Source organism: Bubalus kerabau, chromosome 14, assembly GCF_029407905.1.
Source record: "Bubalus kerabau isolate K-KA32 ecotype Philippines breed swamp buffalo chromosome 14, PCC_UOA_SB_1v2, whole genome shotgun sequence".
NCBI classification, from domain to species: Eukaryota; Metazoa; Chordata; class Mammalia; order Artiodactyla; family Bovidae; genus Bubalus; species Bubalus kerabau.
The window spans coordinates 28439857-28462808 of NC_073637.1; the positions used below are offsets into that span (position 1 = coordinate 28439857).

General features: G+C 45.8%; 1 protein-coding gene across 3 annotated transcripts in view; it reads left to right on the plus strand.

Annotated features, from left to right (window-relative positions):
* The window catches only part of CHD7 (chromodomain helicase DNA binding protein 7), a 190595-nt gene that overhangs the window by 75767 nt on the left and 91876 nt on the right, over window positions 1-22952 (plus strand). The gene's annotated exons all lie outside the window — the stretch shown is intronic.

Here is a 22952-nt window from a genome sequence, read left to right on the forward strand (position 1 = left end):
AGGAGATAAGGGAGAGTTCTTTAGGGAAAAAGTGTGGTGATTTGGTGAAAACTTCGGTAGCATTTTATCTTTATCAGCTATTCCTCCAAATGACTGAGATCCTTTTCACTTTAACCGCATTACCTCAGACTCTGAGGGTGCTAACAGGGCGCCCTCATCCTCCGTGCTGGGGTCAGAGGCCACAGTGGTTGGTGTACTCAGCGTCTTAGACTCAGTCTCTGACTGCCCGGCATCTGTCTGCCTTGGAAATGATGGTAGGAGACCTAGCCTAGGGAAGGAAACATCCCAGGGTCTGATTTTGGAAAAGGTCTGTTCTTAATAGAGCTGAGCATAAAGCTCACAGATTTAGTTTTTGCAAGCAATTTAAAAACCAGTACTTTCTTATAAATAGTGTGCTTCCCTGGTAGCTCAGACGGTAAAGAATCTGCCTGCAATTGGGGAGAGCCCTGTTTGATCCCTGGATTGGGGAGGTCCCCCGGAGAAGGAAACGGCAACCCACTCCAATATTCTTGCCTGGGGAATCACATGGACTGAGGAGCCTGGTGGGCTGCAGTCCATGGGGTCGCAAAGAGTCAGATGTGACTGAATGACTAATAACTTCTTATAAATAAGGTCTCTAAGCTAGGGTGTTATTGGTGAAGGAAAAAATAACCAAAAAACCCAGTAAGAAACTAGTCATTTATAGAGCAAAAATGAGCCAAATGTGACAAACCTCGTGTTTCCTTTGTTGCAGACTTGAGTGGTCATCCTTTCCATGCTGTGCTGCGTTAGCTGCTAGAATAATAATTCATATTAAACATAAATATAGTTCCAAGACTAAGTTAATGGGAAGAGGCGTCAGCTTACTTGTTTCATCCAGAGTTTACCTCCTCATTGTTTAGACGCTTCACACCTGCTCTTGGGTCTCATGGCCCCACCAGGCTCCCTGGTGGGGAGAGGGTGCTGGGGTGGGGGGAGGTGGTGGTGGGGGCTGTGGAGGGGGGAAGGTGGCATACAGGGACGAGGAGCTCTGAAGACCATGGGCTTCAGGACACAGGAGTTGCATTTGGATCTTGCTTCTCCAGTGTTTTGCTTATTAAAATTTTGACTTAGCCCAAAATTGGACATGTCCCTAAACATTAGTTTCCTGAGGATAATATTTGTACCAATTGCATAAGATTATTGTGAGGATTAAAGAAAATTATGGCTGTAGCTGGAATCAAGATTGCCGGGAGAAATATCAATAACCTCAGATATGCAGATGACACCACCCTTATGGCAGAAAGTTGAAGAGGAACAAAAAGCCTCTTGATGAAGGTGAAAGAGGAGAGTGAAAAAGTTGGCTTAAAACTCAACATTCAGAAAACGAAGATCATGGCATCCGGTCTCATCACTTCATGGGAAATAGATGGGGAAACAGTGGAAACAGTGTCAGACTTTGTTTTTTTTGGGCTCCAAAATCACTGCAGATGGTGACTGCAGCCATGAAATTAAAAGACGCTTACTTCTTGGAAGAAAAGTTATGACCAACCTAGATAGCATATTCAAAAGCAGAGACATTACTTTGCCAACAAAGGTCCGTCTAGTCAAGGCTATGGTTTTTCCAGTGGACATGTGTGGATGTGAGAGTTGGACTGGGAAGAAAGCTGAGCGCCAAAGAATTGATGCTTTTGAACTGTGGTGTTGGAGAAGACTTTTGAGAGTCCCTTGGACTGCAAGGAGATCCAACCAGTCCATTCTGAAGGAGATCAGCCCTGGGATTTCTTTGGAAGGAATGATGCTCAAGCTGAAACTCCAGTACTTTGGCCACCTCATGCGAAGAGTTGACTCGTTGGAAAAGACTCTGATGCTGGGAGGGATTGGGGGCAGGAGGAGAAGGGGACGACAGAGGATGAGATGGCTGGATGGCATCACCGACTCGATGGACGTGAGTCTGGGTGAACTTGGGAGTTGGTGATGGGCAGGGAGGCCTGACGTGCTGCGATTCATGGGGTCGCAAAGAGTTGGACATGACTGAGCGACTGAACTGAACTGAAACTTTTTAGCACAGTACACAGCATGCAGTTAAGTCCCCAAGGAGTGTTAACTATTTTATTATAACTTTTGTAAATGTAGTCATTGAAATGAGCTCTTGGAATTTTTCCTCCCATTGTCTACTCTTTCATCTTAAAGTAGAAAACCGTTCCCTTATTTTGAAAAATAGAACATTGTGTTTCAGTGTCTTAACACCCAAGATATCAGATTCTCCATAAAGCAAATGCAAATTGATAATATTTTTAAGGGGAGGGGGCAAAAATTGCTACCACATTACGGTTTTTCTTTTTAATTGAATCTCAGGGAAATGGGATTGTTGTTGCCATTTAGTCACTAATTCACCTAACTCTTGCGACCCCATGGACTCTATAGCCCACCAGGCTCTTTTGTCCATGGGATTTCCCAGGCAGGAGTACTGAAGTGGGTTGCCATGTCCTTTTCCAGGGGATCTTCCTGACCCAGGGATTAAGCCCTCATCTCCTGCATTGGCAGGCAGAGTCTTTACCACTGAGCCTCCTGGGAAAGCCCAGGAAATTGGATACTGTAGATAAAAGACTGACTGCTTTCTCAGTGTTGAATTTCTTCTCAGTTTGTAACCAAGGTGAAAGCCATCACTTGGCGATCAGCACCTTGAGGCTGCTGGGGTGAAGCCAGTATCCTGTTTTGTGTTGCGAGGGAAGTTGACTAGTGTTCCCTCCAGCATCCAAGCAGTTAACCCTGATCTCTGTTTACACCTATATATAGTAAGTCTTGACCTGGTTAAATACAAATGTAAACTTACAGCTGTTAACCATACTTGAAGCGATCCTCTTCGCCCTGTCACCCTGGCCCATACATTGCTGTGTCTCCACCTTAGGCTCTGACCCACCTTGAGCTGCAGTGTTGAGTTTATTCGGTGAGTATGTACCAGTCGCCGAGGAGGAGCACCGCCTGAAGCTCTGAACATGATTTCATGTTTTACAGTGAAACAGTCACAAAATAATTTGTTGTAGTTTGACTTAGTAGCTGGATTTTAAAAGCCTTGCCTAAGAAGGTAATTCACATTTTGGAGTATATAAGGTCTGCAACTTTGGCGACGGTTTTTATGGAACTCCTAACACTGCAGCCACTTTTTGAAGTTTGCTATTTTGAGCTGTGAAACTTTAGAGCCCCGAAGAGGCTGGAGCCCCAGTCTTGTTCTTCAGGAAAGATCACAGCTGCATCTTAGCTCCCATTTGGAGATAAGGAAAAAGCCCTTGGCTTATCATCTTCAAGCTTTATGCACCACAGTTTTTTACATTTTATAAAACTATTGGTTGAAAAATGAGATAGGAAAAAAGTAAACGTAAAACCTGTTGGTTATTATCTAATGTCCAGATATAATGTGTTTCTACAGTATCATGTGCAGGGTGTATATACATATTACTTTTTTGAACCATATTCTACAACTTGTGTGTAAAATGATGTGCTCCCTTCACATTTGTTTGTTGTTGTTTAGTTGCTAAGTTGTGTCCGACTTTTGCAACCCCTTGGACTATAGCCGGCCAGGCTCCTCCATCCATGGGATTTCCCAGACAAAAATACTGTAGTGAGTTGCCATTTCCTACTCCAGGGGATCTTCCTGATCCAGGGATTGAACCTACTTCTCTTACATCTCCTGAATTGGCAGGCAGATTCTTTACCACCTAGCCACCTGGGAAGCCCTCCCTTCACATTGTGGAAATATTTACTGTAGAGTGGCTGCAATCCAGGCATGTCATATTCTTTCATTTAATTCATTGTTTAAGGGGGAGGGGGGAAGTCTCTAAGTATATTTAGCTGTGTACCGAAGTTTGTCAGAAAGTAGTATTTTCCAAATTATTTTTGCAAGAAAGTTTGCCATGTTTTTGGATGTTTCATGGTAACCTATTGGTAGAAAATGTCTAGCCTAGTGCTGTCTGTGGACTTGCTTTGATGCTGAGAATTGTCACTGTCTGCTTTGTCCGGTACAGAAGCCACCAGCCATGTGGGGCTCCTGAGCATCTGAAAAGAGGCGAGTGAGAGTCAGGCACGGACATTTTAATTTAATTTTATTTAATTTAAATCTAAATAGCCATATGTGGCTAGTGACAGGAATGTTGGACAGCTCAGTGTGTATAACCAAACAAGACAAATTATTTAAATCACAAGAAAATTAGATGTAGTGCGTAGACCTAGAAAGGGCAGTGTTTTGTTGGGTGTATAGCTGGTGTCAGCTTTGAATTTCTGCTGTTGTTGTCTCACCTCTCACCACGTGGGCCTGGCTAGATGGTGAGATGATACGGTGAGAGAGAGCCACGCACGCACGGCGATGCCGACGAGGTTCACCTCGTGATCCTTGGCGTAAATCTTCCCTGCGTACCTGCCAATTGTCGCTTAACATGATGTGGTCTCTTTAGTAATGTGAGGAGAGCATCTTGTTTTCAAGTATAAGTGATCTTTTAGAAAGCTGTTGTTTAAATTTTCTTCCCCAAAACATTCCAGTTGAAAGTACTCTGTATAAAATGTGTGCTGTTAAATTGATTTTTTCCCTTGAAAAAGGTTCTTTACAATTTTATGTTAAATGTGATTGTTGAACTGTAAAATTTCAGTCTCCTCGTTCCTGGAAGAAGAAATTTCAGAATGCTTTCTCCAGGGCTGTGGCTGCTGGCTGTGTCTTGACCATCAGCCCCGCAGGGTGTATGAACTCACGCCTCAGGGTGGGCATGTGTACCCGCGTGGATCTCTTGATGCAAGAGACCCTAGGCCTTCATTTGGCACTGAAGACAAACAGAGAAACTTGAGTTGTTTTAAGATGTTACTTTAGGGTGAATTAGTTCTATCCTAAGATTAATATCGTTCTCAAATTTTCTAATGTATGGTTAGTGGCAGAGGGTAAATGGAATCAATAGAAATCTAGGCTATAGTCCTTCGTCAGTATTTCTCCAAAAAGGATTTGAGACATTTTGACAAAATGTATGTGTGTGTGTGTGTGTGTGTGTGTGTGTGTGTGTGTGAAATAGAAACAGGAAATTGGGTTCTGAAATGGAGACCAAGGAAGCGTGCTAATTACAGCCTCAGCTGCTGGGCTGGGCATCCTGGTGAGTGGACAGAGGGAAGCCGGAGAGGTGATCACTCTCATCATCAGAAAGAGGGAAATTTTTTTTCCTCCTCAGAGATTTTTTTTTTTGGGTGGCATGAAATCCTGAGAGAAACTTTTTGCTTGGTGTATTTTATACATAGGAGGTGTTGACAGGCATCACAAATACTTTCTTGACAAGAGTAGTCTTATAACAAGTGTGGAGATAGTTTTGGTTTTTCTGGTTGTTTTTCATCGCCTGGTTCCTCCCTTGACCCTGGATGGTTCCGCCCGAGGGGGTGGCACTCAGGACCACACGGCGCAGGCTGAGTTGCTGTGGCCCAGGGGACACTCCCAGAGGCGTACATGGACCACGGATGCCTGAGGTGATGGGTTGCACATCTGAGGTATCTCCACATTTCGAGACTTCTGGTCTGTTAATTAGGTCATGGATAGGCTTTTGACAGATTATTTGACAGAAGATTGTTAAGTTGTTTAGGTAATCAAGAATCTAAATTATTATCAATATCTTCAGTGCCACTGAATTATGTATTTTATATTTATTTTTTTTTGGCTGTGCTGGGTCTTTGTTGCTGCGATCAGGCTTTCTCTAGTGGCGTGCAGGGTCTGTTCTCTAGTTGCAGTGCGCGGGCTTCTCATCGCAGTGGCTTCCTTTGTTGAGAAGCACAGGCTCTCGGCCCACAGGCTCAATGGTTGCGGCTCATGGGCCCAGTAGTTGTAGCTCCCGGGCTCCGGAGCACAGGCTCAGTAGCTGTGGCTCACGGCCTTAGTTGCTGCATGGCATGTGGGGTCCTCCCGGACCAGAGATCAAACCTGTGTCTTCTGCATTGGCAGGCAGGTTCTTAACCACTGGACTGAAAGGGAAGTCCCTGAATTATTCATTTTCAAATAGTGAATTTTATATCCATGAGTCTCAACTCAATTTTTAAAAAAAGAGTCCAAAGCACTAATTTGTATCTTAATGGTGGAAAACCAGAGCCCTATTCTTGAGAAACCAGGTAAGAGGGTTATCCGATGAACATCGTGTCTTAAAAGTTGGGTTCCTAGTAGGCATTGTCACCTGGATGGAAATCTCTCACCTGCTGCTGGCATTTGGGAGCATAAAAATGGTTGTGGGAAAATCCAGAATTTGCTCTAGAAACAAAGTCAGTTAAGCAGTCAAGACTCCAGAGCAGCTTTGCCCAGTGGAATTTTCTGGCAGATGAAAGTGTTTTACGCATTGTCCATTATGGTAGTCTGTAGACATGTTGGTTACAGACACTTAAACCGTGGCTGGTGTGACTGAACAGTTAAATTTTATCTGCTGCTGCTGCTGCTAAGTCGCCTCAGTCGTGTCCGACTCTGTGCGACCCCATGGACAGCAGCCCACCAGGCTCCCCCGTCCCTGGGATTCTCCAGACAAGAACACTGGAGTGGGTTGCCATTTCCTTCTCCAATGCATGAAAGTGAAAAGTGAAAGTGAAGTTGCTCAGTCGTGTCTGACTCCTAGCGACCTCATGGACTGCAGCCTATCAGGCTCCTCCGTCCATGGGATTTTCCAGGCAAGAGTACTGGAGTGGGGTGCCATTGCCTTCTCTAACTTTAAGTAATTTAAATGCCACATTCGGCCGGTGACTGCTGCATCCAACAGAGCAATTGTAGAGTCGTAATTGATAAGGCAGAAGTATTCAAAGTGTTTTGTTCCCTACAAGAATTTTGAAACAAAAAACTTTCAAAAATTCTAGTTTTTTTTTTTGTTTTAAAGTTCAAATAAATACATTAAAAAGTGTTTGCCTGCATGACTGTCACCACTAAGCAGGCGTCTACCTCGGCGCTGCCCGCTTTGATATTTGTTAGTGGAACTCTTTGCTGCCAAGACTCTCCTGCCCTGGAGGTGACACTGAGCAGAACACCCCAGTAGAGTAAAGGGAGCAAGTCTTATACACGCCTGGCGGAAGCCAGTATAGCCTGTGCAGAGGCCCTGGGGCAGGAGTGTGCTTAGAACGCTTGAGGGCGGCGAAGAAGCCAGTGTGTTTGGAGTGGAGGGAGGGAGGGATAGGAACTTTGGTTAGAAGAGTAAATAAAGCAGGGGTTGGGGTGGTTTTAGGGGACCGGGTGGTTTTCGATCAAGCAGGGTGTTGTGAGCTATGGTGAGGAGTTCCGAGTTTTACCACGAGTGAGATGGCAAAGCTGTCGAACGGTTTGAGCTTGAGAGTGGCACGAGGTGTTGTGTATGTCAGCAGGCTCTCTCCGTGCGTCTCTGAGAAATAGGAGAAATAGGTAGAAGGGCAGATTTGGTCGCACAAAGAGGCTGTCGATCAGGCAAGATGCAGTGGTGGCCTGGACTAGGGGGCTGGCGGTAGGAAGTGACAGATTGTGCCAGTGGATTGGAAATGAGGTTTGAGAGAATGAGAGCCATCATGGTTCTGACTGGAGCAGTTGGGGGATCTGAGGATGCAGGTTAGTGCAAGCAACTCAGGTTTAGTTTGGACATGTTAATGTGGAGGTGCTTCTAGACTCCAGTTCAGATAGGTAGTTGGATACAGGAATTTGGGGATGAGTTTAACAGTTATAATTGTATAGATGTTGTTGTTTAGTCGCTAAGTTGTGTCTGAGTCTCTTGCGACCCCATGGACTGTAGCCCACCAGGCTCCTCGGTCCATGGAATTCTCCTGGCAAGTATACCATTTCCTTCTTCAGGGGATCTTCCTGACTCAGGGATCGAACCTGTGTCTCCTACATTGGCAGGTGGATTCTTTACCACTGCGCCACTTAAGAAGCCCTGCGTAGATAATATTCTGCCATAGGCCTTGACAGGGTTAGAAGAGGAAGGTGAGGCCAGGGCCCCTGTACAGCCCATCGTTGGTACTCTAGGCTAGAGGGTCCCAGGACCTGCAGTGAGGAGAGACCATCACCAGGCATTCGTCCTGGATCCCAGGCAAGGAGAGAGTGGCCAGCAGAGAACCTTTGATGGGGTCACATGCTCTTACTATGAGGTGTCCCATAAGACAAGGACTGAATCCTACCAGCTTCAGTCTCAAAGGTTAACTCTTCTCATACCCTTATATAATTCTCACCTACATAACTCCTATTGTTAAGTTATGAAATTTTAGTGGACTTCTGAATACGATGTTGCAGTGCACCCAGAGATGGTTGTAACAACACTTAGCAGCTACTGTGTACCAGGCTGTGTTGTTGGCCTCTGAGGTCAAAGGTGGTTAAGAGAAGCCCCTGTAAACTTCTCAGACTTGCAATCTTAGGAGAGAAGGTACCTGAGCATCTTAGTGCCGTGCTTGGTGTGATAACTGTTCGGGGCTGGATTGAGTGCCGTGGAGGAGCTAGTGACAGATCAGTGAGGTGGTGCTGAGATCGGAATCAACTGACATACAGTCTCTACTTTCCTTCCTCCGCCGAGTGCCATCTTCACACTGCAAAAAGTATCCAGTGTTGAAGTTTACGAAGACACTTATGGGAGGACTTGCACTTGAAAAACAAAATCACTGTTCTTCCCAGGTAACCAGTGGAAATCTTTGCTTATTGCTCATCCCACTTTCCTGCTGTCTGCTGTCACTAAAAGGAAAAAGAAAAAAGAGAACCTAAGAGTGGAGGGAAGTCCTTTGATGTTGCTTGAATTGACAAGATAAGCATTTCTTGTAAATCTCACATTTCATCTTTACAATGAATGTGAACTTTGCAGTCTACTCAAGTATGTCATGTCTGCTTGGCTGTTTGATCATTTAACTCGCCCTTGGCCACAACCCCTTAAGCAGCGATTCTGATTCTTAAGGACGGAGTGCTTTTGGGGTTACTTTGGATCCCTGTTGGCTACTTGCCATGTACGCTTGGGTAAACTCATAGGCTCGTGGTTTTGTAACATATCTACTTTGTAACTTTGTCATTAGAAATTTCCTTAATGTCTAGGTAAGTGTACCTGTCCATTGGATGAAGATAGTACAATACTGAGAAGCCCTTACACAGGGCCTCGAGAATTTCTCCCAGGGCGACCGGGTTTCTCGTCGGTCAGGACAGTAGGTCCAGGCTGACTCATCAGACAAGGAGTGAGCACTACAGGCCCCCTGCTCTTGTTTCCAGGGGCGATGCAAGGGGCCAGGCTTCTGGGTCATCCTGTCTCGTGTCTTCGGGATCCTGTGCAGGTCCTATAGAAAAGTTCCTTCTGCAGCTGCAAGTGAGCAGAGCCCCATCTTCCTCTGCCTTCTCTCCTTCTCATCTCCCCAGAGAAGGTGAATTGATCCTAGTTCTTCCAGACCCTCTCACCCTGGACTTCTGTCCAGAATGTTCACCTGTAGTTTTAGAGATCGCTTGCTCTGTAACGTTTTTTCTCTCTACGTTCCAATCACTCGTCTTGGAAGGCAGCAGGCGCTGCGTGGAAGAGCATGGCCTTGGAGTGCTGGTTTCATCACTATGGCATCAGCTGTGTGACTGTGGGTGTACCACATAGCTTCTCTGGGCCTCAGTTTTCTCATCTATACAGTAGGAATCATATCTGTTTAATGCTGTTGTTGGGGCTTCTCTAGTGGCTCAGCAGTAAAGAATCTGCCTGCAATGCAGGAGACACAGGTTTGGTCCCTGGGTTGGGAAGCTCCCCTGGAGAAGGAAATGCCAACCCACTCCAGTATTCTCGCCTGGGAAATCCTGTGGACAGAACAGGTTGGCAGGCTACAGTCTGTGGAGTCACAAAAGGGTTGGACACAACTTAGTGACTTAACAACATTAAAACAAATACTGTTGTTAGGGGGACTGAGATCATACACTTAGTGTGCTTAGAACTGTGCCTTCTGCATGATACGTTGTTTGTAAATTCAGTTCAGTTCAGTCACTCAGTCGTGTCCGACTCTTTGTGACCCCATGAATCGCAGCACGCCAGGCCTCCCTGTCCATCACCAACTCCCGGAGTTCACTCAGACTCACGTCCATCGAGTCAGTGATGCCATCCAGCCATCTCATCCTCTGTCGTCCCCTTCTCCTCCTGCCCCCAATCCCTCCCAGCATCAGAGTCTTTTCCAATGAGTCAACTCTTCACATGAGGTGGCCAAAGTACTGGAGTTTCAGCTTTAGCCATCATTCCTTCCAAAGAACACCCAGGACTGATCTCCTTTAGGATGGACTGGTTGGATCTCCTTGCAGTCCAAGGGGCTCTCAAGAGTCTTCTCCAATACCACAGTTCAAAATTACTGCTGCCATTAATGCCTCATTATTATATTATTACTACTTCCGTGACTGTATTGTTGCTAAAATACTCTGTATCCCACTCTGTGTTCTAAGTGGCGTGAGTTGAGGGCTCCTGTCCATCACCTTCTGTGCCATATCCCCAGGGCAGGGCACATTCGTTCTGGTGCCCATGTAGTGCTCTGTACCCAAGGGAGAGCCTGGGAGAGAGGGGAACTGCGGGGCCATGGGGAGCATGGGGAGAATGCTATTGGAGGGCGTCCTGTGGGAGGAGGTGCCTTCTGGGCTGAGTTGTCCCTGCTGGGTGGAGGGCAGCCAGATCCGAGGGTCATGGAGCACTCACCTGAGGACTCTGGGGAGGGCTAGCAGGCGGGAAAGAGCAGATGCCCTGGGTGGGGAAATGAGGGGAGGGGGCAGCAGAGAAACTGAGGACTTCCCTGGGCAGTGCTGCCCAGGGGGGAATTGGATGTGAGCCCCAGGTGTTGAGTAAAATTGCCTCCCCATCACATTGAAACAAAGAAACAGCGACGTTCATTTTTGTATGTTTGATGTGCATGTGTGTTTGAGTCGGTTCACTTGTGTGATTCTTTTCGACCCCATGGACTGTAGTCTGACCGGCCCCTCTGTCCATGGAATTCTCCAGGAAGGAATACTGGAGTGGGTTGCCATGCCTTCCTCCAGGGGACCTTCCTGACCCAGGGATGAAACCTGTGTATCTTATGTCTCCTGCATTGGCAGGCATGTTCTTTACCATTAGTGCCACTGGGGAAGCCCATATTTAATGTAAGATACCCAAAATATGGTTTTAGCATATAATAATGAATATCCTTTCAACAAATAATATTTAATACAAAAATATTAACAGGATCATCCACATATTTTCCTCCTAAGCCTTTGAGCTCTGGTGTGATTTACACGTGGAGCCCCTTTCAGATCAAACCTGCCATGATTCCAGTGCTCCAAGGCCGCGTGTGTCTGGTGGCCGCCGCCTCGGACACCCCAGGCCCCAGGACAAGGTGGGTGGGAGGTAGTCCTGGAAGCAGGACCACGGCAGTGTGCGTGGTGGGGTCAGGGAGGGAGAATTGGGCTCCCGCACTGCTCACTTGCTTAACCAGGTGGGTGGTGGCCTCACAGGTTGGTGGAAGAAGTCATCAAAGAGAGCACAGTGTTTCTGGGTGTGTCTTGCTTCAGCAGTGGAGGGGGAGGAGGTGAGATGGTGAGAGAAGTTGTGGAGTTTGTGGCCAGGTGGGTCATCAGGCTTCGTGGTGACACAGCCTGGTCTAGAGCTTCATGACCTTGTGGTTGGGGACTAAACCAGAGCTCCTTAAACCCAGTGCAGACCCTGGGTCCTTCATCCCTCCAGCCAACTCAGATGCCTCGTTCAGCCTCCTGGCTTCTCCTCCTGGGCTTCAGCAGAAGGTACATGATCATTCCCCCACCCCCTCAGGAGATGGGCTGTGGTCAGAGCAAAAAAGAGAAGCACGCGTGTGTCAAAATTTGCAACCATGCCTTAACCTTCCACCTAAAGCAACTGAAATATTTCACAGCCTAGAGTCATTAGAATTTTAAAGTTTATTTTAAACATGTACATAGAGGAAAATGATAAGCTGTATTAGATAAAAATATACAATCAATGTAGTTCAGCACTTACTAACGTTATTTTTGGAGGCCAGATTCTGAGAACTCTTTCTAGGTCTCTTCCCCAGGAGTGCTTTTGTTGGAAATGAGCTGAGGGATGGTGATCCTTTCATAGCAGAGGGACAGCATTTGGGGCCTGTTGAGACTTCTTTAAAGATATTATTTAAAGATAGGGTGAGAACCTCATACATCTGTCTACCCATCCGTCCACTCTCCATTTATTCATCAGGCAGCATTTTGGAGCATTTGTAACGTGCCAGTCACTCCGTGAGGTCATGGAGATATAAAAAGAAAGTATTCTCTCCCTAAAAGAAGTCTAGTTAAATAGTGGTGTCCCTGCAATGAGAAGAGAGAAGCGCAGACTTGCATGAGAGCAGATATGCAACTTAATTGTTTGCAGGGTCAGGAAGAAAGGGGGTACCTAAATCAGGGAAAGAGGAGAAATGAAGGAGAAATTTGTGCAGACAGCAGGCAGAATGTGCGGCTTTCAAAGGCCATCAAATGTTTCAACATTGCCTCAGACCAGGCAGAAGACTGTGCACTCACTCACTTACACATTTATTAGTCCACAGTGTCCTAGGATACCCTTGTGGGCACCTTGGCGGTACAGCAGTCACCAGGAGCTCCCACAGAGCATGTATGTAATCAAGACAGAGGCTGGAAGTGTGACGTCTGTGTTAACATTTGGGGAAGGTTTCATAATCAGTAAATACTAGGCCTATGGTATGTGTCAGTTCCTGCTTTAGGTGTTGGAGAGAGAGACAGACAGGCACGCATTCTTGTATATATGCCTCTGTATACAGCTAACCCTTGAACAAGTCGGTGGTTGGGGCACTGACCTTTCACACACTTGAGAATCTGAATATAACTTATTGTTTGTCCTCCCTGTGTCCACGGGTCCTCTGTATCCATGGTTCTGTACCTGCGCATTCAACCAACCCCAAGTGTGTATGTAGTACTGTGACATGCACTGCTGGAAAAAAGTCCTCGAGTAAGTGGACCCCCGCTTTTCAAATCCACGTTGTCAAGGGTAACATGTATATAGACGAACAGTCTATCAGAGGCTCACAGTCCTCCGGGGACAGAGGCCGCCTGTGCAAAGATCCTGAGGTGGAGAGCTTTTGTCCTTTGTTCTTTGACAGTAAGCAAGGGATCAGCGTGGGCTTCCCTAGTGGCTCAGTGGTAAAGAACCCACCACCTGCCAATGCAGGAGACATGGGTTCGATCCCTGGGTCAAGAAGATCCCCTGGAGAAGGAAATGGCAACCCACTCCAGTCGTCTTGCCTGGGAAATCCCATGAACGGAGGAGCCTGGCAGGCTACAGTCCATGGGTTGCAAGAGAGTCTAGCTTGACTGAGTGACTGAACAACAACAACAAAGGATCAGTGTAGTTGGAGCAGGTTGGGGGGGTGGGTCTGCAGGAGATGAGGTTTGGGAGGTGGCAGGGGTCCATTTGAGGCCTTGTAGACCATGATGAGGACTTGCCATTTCACTGTGAATGAGAGGAGAAGGTCTTAGTGGTTTTGAATAGAGGTGTGTTGTGGTCCTATTTACATCTTTAAAGGATCACTGGGACTGTGTAGGAAATAGACTGGGCTGGATGGCAAGCCTGGGAGACAGGGGTCAGTTACAGAGGTTGTGGCAACAGTGGTCCAGGCAGGTCTCCTGGTGCTTAGACAGGGTAGAGTGGGGGAGGGGGGATGGTCGTCAGAGGGTGTGTCCTGTCTGTGTTGCAGGGGGAGCCAGGAGGAACCACATAGTGGAGTGAAAGTGGAGGGTGAGACTAAGCAGAGGTCAGGGGAGACTCCCCATATCTGGCTTCTGCTGCTGGTGGAGCTAGAGTCAGTAAAGAAATCAGGAGTTTGGTTTAGAATTCATGGAGTGTGAGATGCCTGTCGGGGGTGTGCAGGTGGCCAGGTCAGGTTGCCAGTTGCATGGGGCCGTATGGAATTCAGGGGAGGGGCCCGGACTCTCAAAGGAACCTTGGGAGCCATCAGCCACGGGTGGGTGGTGTTTCGAGCCGTGACCCCTGCTGAGGGAGAAGGCAGAGATCTCAGATCCAGACGTGAGGGTCCAGAGCACCTCAGGAGTTATGGGCTGAGAGGTTCATGGGAAACCAGCACTGAAGGAGCTCGTGAGGGGTGGGGAGGCTGTTGTGAGGTCCCTGAAGAAGCTGGGGGTAAGGCTGTCAGCTCCTGCTGACAGTTCAGGAGCATGGGGAGGGGGTTCCTGGTGAGGAAGGCTGGCTGTTCAGGTGGAATATGAGTGTGAACTCTGCCTACCAGGGGAAGGCAGCAGATGCTGTCATTCCCTGGAGCATTCTGTCATAAAGGGGAGCAAAGAGAGGTGGCAAAGCTGGAGGAAACGAGCATCCAGAAAGGTTCAATTGGTCACTGAGAACCAGAGCAAGGGTGAGGGGTGGAGGGTGTCAAGGTGGAGAGACCAGTGTGGGAGGCAGGAGGCTGGGACAGAGTAGGGAGGGACGGAGGTTTGGAGGCTGCCACTGTTTAAATCGTTCCTGAGGCCTACTTCTTATAAATGACGATTTTAAAGAGGGTTGCTCCCAGGCTTTCTCGTTGCGGGTGATCAGAGCCCTGGTGTGGCCTGGCCCCGGGTGAGGAGCATCTGTGCTACACGCAGCAGTCAGCTGTGTTGTGAGGAATTGGGGGTCCCCACCTCCCTGAAGTCAACAGTGCTCCCCTCAGAAGTTCTCAGTGGACCTTCCAGGGCTGGGAGAGGTCCCTGCCCAGTGCTCCTCGTGTGTGTTCCTCTCCAGGTCCTGCGGCTGCTGTGAACAACACGCTTCTGTCCTCCCCACCTCCCCTTTGTTCTTCCCCTTCCCGTCACCTGCCTGTGGTTTATTTGGTGTGGATCTATGACTTCAGGGATTCACAAACGTGAATGATTCTTTTATACTTGAGTATTATTATTTGTGCATACCCCGGTGGCTCAGTGGCAAAGAATCCAGCTGTCAGTGCAGGAGACTTGAGACGAAGGTTTGATCCCTGGGTTGGGAAGATCCCCTGGAGACGGGCATGGCAACCCACTCCAGTATTCTTGCCTGGAGAATCCCATGGACAGAGGAGCCTGGTGGACTACAGTTTATAGGGTTGCAAAAGAGGCGATGCAACTGAGCAACTGAGCTTGCATGCATGCACAAGATATTTAATAAATATTGCAACACATTATATTGAGCAGAGACTAAACTTACTGGGAGAAAACCTTGTAGATATTAGGTATCTACGAAGTGAAGTTATGAATTATTGCAGTGAAGTTCTGAAAGTTCTCGTTTTTATAAATGGGGAAAGTAAATTGTTTATGTTAAGATTTCATTTGCATCTCTAATTCCGGTATATCGTATTTAATTTGGGCTTTCTATCGTAGGTTTTTAAATGTCTTACTTGTTTTTTGTGTTTATCTACAAAACTTCCTTAATAGTTCCCTCTGAAATGATCTTCACTTCCCATTTCACTTTACGAGTGCTCATTTCTTGTTAGACAGGTGGGGTGGTAGTTTAAGCTGGGCTGACGCCAGATTTTAACAGTAGAGAATATCAGTCTAGAGAGTCTTAGAGTTGGAAGCCATTACAGACCAGCTCCTCCACTTCTTGGTCTTATAGACGGGAAGCTGAGGCATCTTGAGACGATCGGTCTTCACACTTGATAAAGCCCCCACAGAGAAAAATGCTCAAAACCAAGCCTAATAGTGAATCCACTAGTCCACCCTACTGTTCTTCCTTCAGATGATTTATCTTGAAAGAGCTGCCAGCACCCAGAGGAACACGGCCAGGTGAGCACCTGGCTAACGCGGGCATACTTGGTGGGGGCACAGATCCTCGTCAGCCCCGAGGGGCTGACTGCCTTCAGGCCACCTGGGCCAGGGTGGCTCCATGGCTGCCCCACCCGTTAGCTGGATCCTTCCTGGTCAGGGGTAAATCCCTTCTGCATGTTGTTTCCTGTTTGTCTGCTCTCTCTAGGGATCAAGATAGTAACAGATACAAACACTTGTGAGTGAGATTGTTCCCAAGATAATTTCCATTTCTGTTTCTGAATGTGCTATAATAGAAGCAAAAGAGAAAAATCTTTAGGGTTCTTGAATTAGAGAAGTGGTTAGTGTTGGACTGGAGGTTGGGCGATTATTACATTTTTGCAAGTACAGAGCTTATGATCCTAATACTTTCAAATAATGTTAAAATGCCATGAAAAACACCCCACTCCTTTGTTTGCTGATGTTCATCCATAAATACTGCTCAAACTTTACACCATCTCCTTGTGAATAATTACATTCTTATTCATACCCCTAAATTACATTTTAAAAGGGAATATCAATATAAATATTTATTATTTTAGACATAACTGATATTTTGTCACAAGTCATCTGAAGTTACGCATTTTCAAAAAAGTGATGTTTTTAAATACAAATAAGTTAAAATAGAAACAGGTACACTCAGATGTTCATCATGATGTAACAGCATCTTTGTAGCGTCTTCAAATTGTTCAAATAGTTTCAAACAGGCAGAAGTATCTGAGAACTTTGAAGAAGGCTGCTCGACTGGATGTTGACATTAGGCGCGGGGTAGGTCATGCAGCAGTTTAAACTAAAGCTGCTTAGTTCAGAGGGTACTGCTGTTTTATCACCATATTTAAAAATCTGTTCCTCTTTTACTCCCTCAAACTGAGCTCAGGGATATAATGGATCCCATTATAGGTAAAAGGTCTGTGACTCAGCCATCGAGCTGCTCAAACTCTTGGCTGTTTTAATTGCCACCATTAAAGCTTTAGTACTTTTATCTCATAAAAATAGATATCATCGATGTAAAATGTGTGCCTGTCGAAAATACATTGGTACCTCTGCCCTGGTGGTTAGCTAATCATCCTTCCGAGTTTCAGGCGAGTTAGGTTTTAGGCAGATGGGAACCTGACATAGATCACAGATTTGTTGAGATGGAGTCACTTAATTAAGAAAAGAATTCATGTAGTAATAAAGGATAACATCTAGTTAGAAATATCCTCAGAAAAGAAGCTTATTTTTGCTTTGGTTTGTGTTTTAAATGCATTTAACTGATGGAAGGACGGTGGATTTTTACTCAGCTCGTTCTTGAACCCAAGAGAATAATGATGCTTTTCTGATTCTGATGCTAAAACTTCAACAATTCAAGGGAAATGTACCAGTTGCTCTTCCGACCCTGTTAGACACACCTGTGTACACTTAAGTGCAGTAATTGGCGGTGTTTCTCTGCCTGTCTTCTGCAAAGGGGCAGATATCAAGGTGGAAAGGGAGCTCCAAGAACACAGTGGGAGCCAAATGTTAAAATGTGAGAAGCGACTTTGTTCTGCTGCTTTCCCTCAATGTGGCCCCCAGTCACAGTCATTCATTATTCATACGGCCGTGCACAAACAAGGTAAAATGTCTCTGGAAGAGATCTGAAATGAGCACATCACGAGAAAGCTTCACCTCCTGCCCACTCTGTACATAGGGACCCCTCTGTAGTACAAATGGGAGCAAATAATTGGTGGGCAATTCATTGAGTTCTTTTCCCTCCTGCAGTTGTAATTGTGGAATCGTGTTTGGTTGAGAGAAAAAAAAGATCTTGACTGTAGAAGGGTCTCCATTCTGAACCAGCTCTAAAACTAAAACCTACCCACACAAAGCAATTGTGAGCTGATATACATAACCAGCCTTCTCTTCTTGCCCAGCTGTGTAGATTCAATTATAATAATTTTCTCAGTTGCATAACATTGTTGTTTGTTTATTACTGCGTTATTAGTCAGTGAATGAACCTCCCTCTTTTTGACCCCTCAGCAGTGTTTATAAAATACTTAATTGCTTTGGTATCTTCTGTTTCATGTGTAATTCCAGCTGGAAGGAGTCATGGGGACACAATCCCCTTTAAGTGTTAAACCGACTGTTCCTAAGGTGCAGGAAACTTTTCTGTTAAAATACACATCAGGAATCTTGAATATTGCTTGTAATGCAGTTTCTTTTCTTTTTTTCCCTTCTTTTTTAAAATTTGAACAAAGCAATTAAAAAAAAAAACAAAACTTCTCCCTGTGATGGTTTCAGTGCTGCTTGACTACCTCAGAGTGTCAGACTCCAGCCTGCCTGTAACACCTACACCTTTCATTTCATCTGGGTTCTTCCTGTCAGAGTGGGTCCCACCTCTGTCCAGCTGGTACCTCGCACACAGCTGTCTGTGTCATTACGCCTTCCTCCTCTCTGAAGACACATCAACAGGAATGGGCTTTCCTGGTGGCGCAGATGGTAAAGTATCTGCCTGCAGTGCAGGAGGCCCAGGTTTGATCCCTGGATTGGGACGATCACTGGAGAAGGGAATGGTTACCCACTCCAGGAGCCTGGCGGGCTACAGTCTGTGGGGTCGCAGAGTCAGATACTTAGAACTGAGCGATTTTCATAGGAATGGGTGAGCTGCAGTGATTAGACAGTAGGTGTAGTAGCTAAGACGTGGGCTCTGCAGAGAGGTGACTTGGCTTGAATCTTGACTCTTGTAACCAGCTTTTTGTGACTTTGGACAAATGCATCACCTCTTTGTGTGCCTCAGTCCTCCCATTTATCAAATGGAGATAATTTTCCCAGGTGGTTGTGAGGCTGGAGTGGTGCTTGGCATAGGAGGGCTCAGTGTCACTGTCAGCCGAGCAGCATCACGAAGGGATGAACAAGTCCTGTTGTGTTATCTGTCCTCTTGTGGTCGGCGGGATGTCTACATGCAAGGGAGATCCGGGATGGGGAGGGGGAAAGACTGAAAAAAAATAAAGATGTGAGTGGCTGGGGATTTTAAGGTATGCATTGTTGCTGCATAACAAATCGCCACAGACTTTGTGGTTTCAGACAATACTGTGTTCTTATCCCCTGTTTCTTTGAGTCAGGATTTGAGCCCAGCTCAGCTGGCTCCTATGCTTGGGGCCTCTTCAGGCTACCGTCAGGAGTCGGGATTGTGTTTACATCTGGAGTCTTGGCTGGGCAGGGATTGACTTCTGTGTCCACTGGGGTTGTGGGCCGAATTCACTTTGGGTAGCTGTGTGACTCGGGTCTTCAGCCTGGGGTTGCCCTTGACCCCTGGAGGCTACCCTTGGCTCCTGACCATGGTGGGTTCCTTCCAGCTGGCAGCTAGGAGTGTCTGGCCCTCAAGGGAGGACCCATACCCTCTTTACAAGCTTCCTGATTAAGTCAGGCCCCACCGCAGTCATCTCCCCTTTGAGTAACTCAAAGCCAACTGATTTGGGGTTTCTAATCATACCTGCGAGTCCCTCTCAGCTTGGCCACGTCTGCTGGCCAGCAGTCATGGGTCTCCCTCGTGGCTAGCAGGTGGAGATTGTGGGGTCACCTTAGAATTCTGCCTCCTACAAGATGTGAACATTTTTTTTTTTTAATAGAACCAAAGTAGTCTATCATTAAGCATTTATTGCCAACTAGATCTTTTGCTAGCCTCACAAGCTCTGAGTCCTGGAGAACTTACTGGGTGTAAATTAGCTTTATTACTGAGCGCCTTACAAATGGATTTTTTTTCCCCCTTAAAGACTGTTCTATTCCCATTTCTACACAAACCCCTGGGATTGTTCTGTGTTAGGTAAAGACACCCTTTTCAGTCTATTGAGGTTTGACTTTTTAAGTTCATAGGAGCAGCATTGTAAGCTACCTTTAACACTGACCTTTTTAGGCTAGTAGAAGTCTATAAAGGGCAAGTGTGGAATGAATTGCTTTTCCAGAGCCAAACTCCATACATTCCCCCTTTCTAACTCAAGGATCAACTAACTTTAGGTATACCAGTGATAGCAAAAAAAAAAAAGAAGAAGAAGAAGAAAACAACAATGGAAGTGTACAGTAAAAAAAAAAAAACCAAACGATTGAATTGAACTAAACTATTTTTGGTATGTAAATTTGGTCTTTGTCCATAGTGGCTTGAATAGGATCTAATTATGCAAAACATGTCGACCAGCCCGGAAGCACTGCCGTCCTGTGTTTTGCTGAGCCTGAGCCCTAGTAAGCTTGGTGGCTTCAGCTCTGGGTGTCTGCTGCCAAATTCAAGCATCCAGACAGCCTTTTGAGAACATTACAGACCTTAGAGATAACTGGAAATAAGGAAGAGGAACGCCCCTGTAACTAGGATTAGTTCTACAGATTCTCATTCTCTGGTGATTGTGGAGTGGAGGCTGTTAAGGGCGGGGTGCCCTGTGCAAGGTGGTGAAGGAAGAAACGGGAGGGAAAAGAGAGACAGTAGAGTTGACCTTGTTAAGGACCCCAAGCGTATTGGTTATCTTTCCTGTTTTTACTTCTAGGAAGTAATGTCCAGTAACAGATAACACTTGAGGATTTACTGCTTTTAGGAAGCAAGACCGTCGGAACAAGAGGGTGAAAGTTTGACCCTGTCTCAGATTCCTCTAATGGGGTCAGAGTTTGGGTTGCTTACTGGAAGTCAGAGGCACAGTTGCAGACTCTGTTTCTTTTTGGTGGGGGGATGGTGCGGCAGCTGTGGGAGGAGAGTGGGTGTCATCCTTATGGGTGGGTGGGCGGGCCTGCTGCCTGCAGGGACTGTCCCCCTTGTGTGCCGTCCAGGCGGCCCAGGAAGTCACTCAACGGCTTTGAATCGTGTTGTGTTCGTGCTGTTTCTGTCTCTCCCCTGCCCAGAGCAGTGAGGCTCTTCTCAACCCCTCTGCGTCTCCCTTCTATTACAAGTGCTTTGGGGAAGGAGAGTCTCAAGGTTAGGGGCATGGTCTGATGAGCGCACTGGCTCTTTGGTGAACTGACACATGTTAACACAACATTCAAGTCTTGTCTAAACAACTAAGCTAATTTTCCCAGGCACTTGTGAAGTAATGGGGAAACAACAAAACAAAACAAAAAGTTCCAAACTTTAACATCACTTTAACTCTGTGCCCTCAGTGTGTGTGTGTGTGTGTGTGTGTGTGTGTGTGTGTGTGTGTGTGTGAGATTTGGATGGGGCAGACATGTCGTCTCACTATATGCTTTTTAAATGTAAGGCGATTACTTGGTCTGGTGCTTTTTCTAAGCAGTAGAATTGACCTGTTACCCAACTGGCATGGTGGCCACAGAGCCGCACCCTCCGGCTGGCACCTCGCTCAGCTGCAGGGCGGCACCCAGCCCAGCGTGACAGTCTGGTCGCATGGACACGGAGAGAGGGCGGCGACAGGGAGGAACAGTGGCCAGACGCCCTGTTCTCCCGCACTGGAAGAGAGTGCACGCCACTCAGAACTTCTCAGAAGCTTAGGAAGGGGGTCAGCATGGATGGAGTCTCTCCGCTGGGCTGATGAGGTCCAGTTGACTGTAGAAACACCACAGCACAGCCTGTCACGCGTTACAGAGGCCAGTGACGCTCCCTGTGATGCAGTTTCACCCTGAGCACTGCAAGGTGGTCAGGATTCACTGTGTGATGGGAAGTTATTTAACACTGAATTTCACACGCCCAGTTGGTTCAACATTTTCATTGTTTTGGACTCTTCTTATTCAAAATGCACTTATAGTGTAGATGCTGTCAAAATGCCTTCAGATGATTTTTAAATGAGATACATCACAGTAACTAAATTTCTTTTTCAAGTCTAAAATTAATGATTCTGAGGGACACACTAAGATAAGTTATTATATTTTAAAATTAATTTTATTTAACTTATCTTCTCTGCATATATATATTATAATGGAAATTGTGTAAGTCAGTTGATTATATGATTATACTAATGTCCCTGTTTTATTCCTACATATGACCATAATGGAGTAAGCAGTTTTCAGTGCATTTATATAAAATTGTATTTATTCATAGAGTCATATACTAGCTTTTAAAATATTTGGTAACCACTGCTTTAAGACAAGCCCTCTTTCTCTCTCTCACATTCCTCCCACAGAGGTGATGGATTTGCTCTGCTTTAGCTGCTAAATCCAGAGTACATTTTAAAGAACATTTTTATTCAAGATATTCTTGGACAAAGAATGCCATGGTTAAATATCTGTATGGCACACTGTATCTCGTCCCTCTTCAGTGTGTAGTAAGGATTTGAAGAGTTTTGCAGTAAAGAAAAATGCTTAACATTGTTTAACCCAGAATTCTCAAAACTCCCATGACTTGAGTCTTCCTTTCTCGGAACACTTTTTAAAATCCTAAACTTAGAAAAAAAATTTTTCTATACTTCTTGCCTTCTCAAGTCATATGACCAACAAGTGTGACACTGTTCATTTTTGTGCTGTGTTCATAAAAGTGTTCATTTGATATTTTTCCCCTAGAAATGTTCTTTTTAAATGAGCTGAATAAAACTAACTGGTATAGGAAAGGCTTGAGCTTGAGTCCCTGACTCTTGATACCAAATTTGGTCCAACAGAAAATACTCCGATCCTTGATTCTTAAGATTGTTCCTGTCCTTGTAATTTTATATCAAAGGATGAAAGTTAAAAATTATTTCAGTTGACCATTCAGACTAATACCTATTCATCTTGATCTCCTCTCCAACAGTTTTGAAAACTGTTGGAAAGTTTTGAAAATTCCCTGTGAGGCATTTTTGTGTCTTTAGTCCACCACATCCTAGACGTGTTTTGTTGCTCCAGCTGGTCCACTGAGGAAGGAGCCCCTGGCCAGTGTTTGCCTCCCTGAACCGTGTTTTTTCCCGGAAGCCTCCTTGGTGTCTGCTGGGTGATGTGCTTTGCCTTCCCTCAGCAGGCACCCAGGCTCCCTGGTTCACTGTTACAGCCTCAAATGTTTGTTGGATGAATAAGTGATTTGAGCACCAGGTATCACTGAGATGGTCTTTCTGTCAATGTCATTGACCAGAAAAAGATATTTAAATCTCAGTGGAATTTACGAAACCTTTGCTAAATGCTCTGTTGAATCCTGGTACATTTAGACTGGAGATAGAGCTGTAGTGTTCATACCAGAATTCATTTTTAAGAGAGTGGAGGGACTGAGAGCCTGTGGAATACTGGAAAAGTAGAAGTGAAGAAAACCAGTAATGGGAACATGTCTCCAAAGCCATTTAAAAAATCTCCAAAAACCAAATTGTACTTTTCAGTCTTTTTTCTTCCCCCTCTTGGCCACTCCATG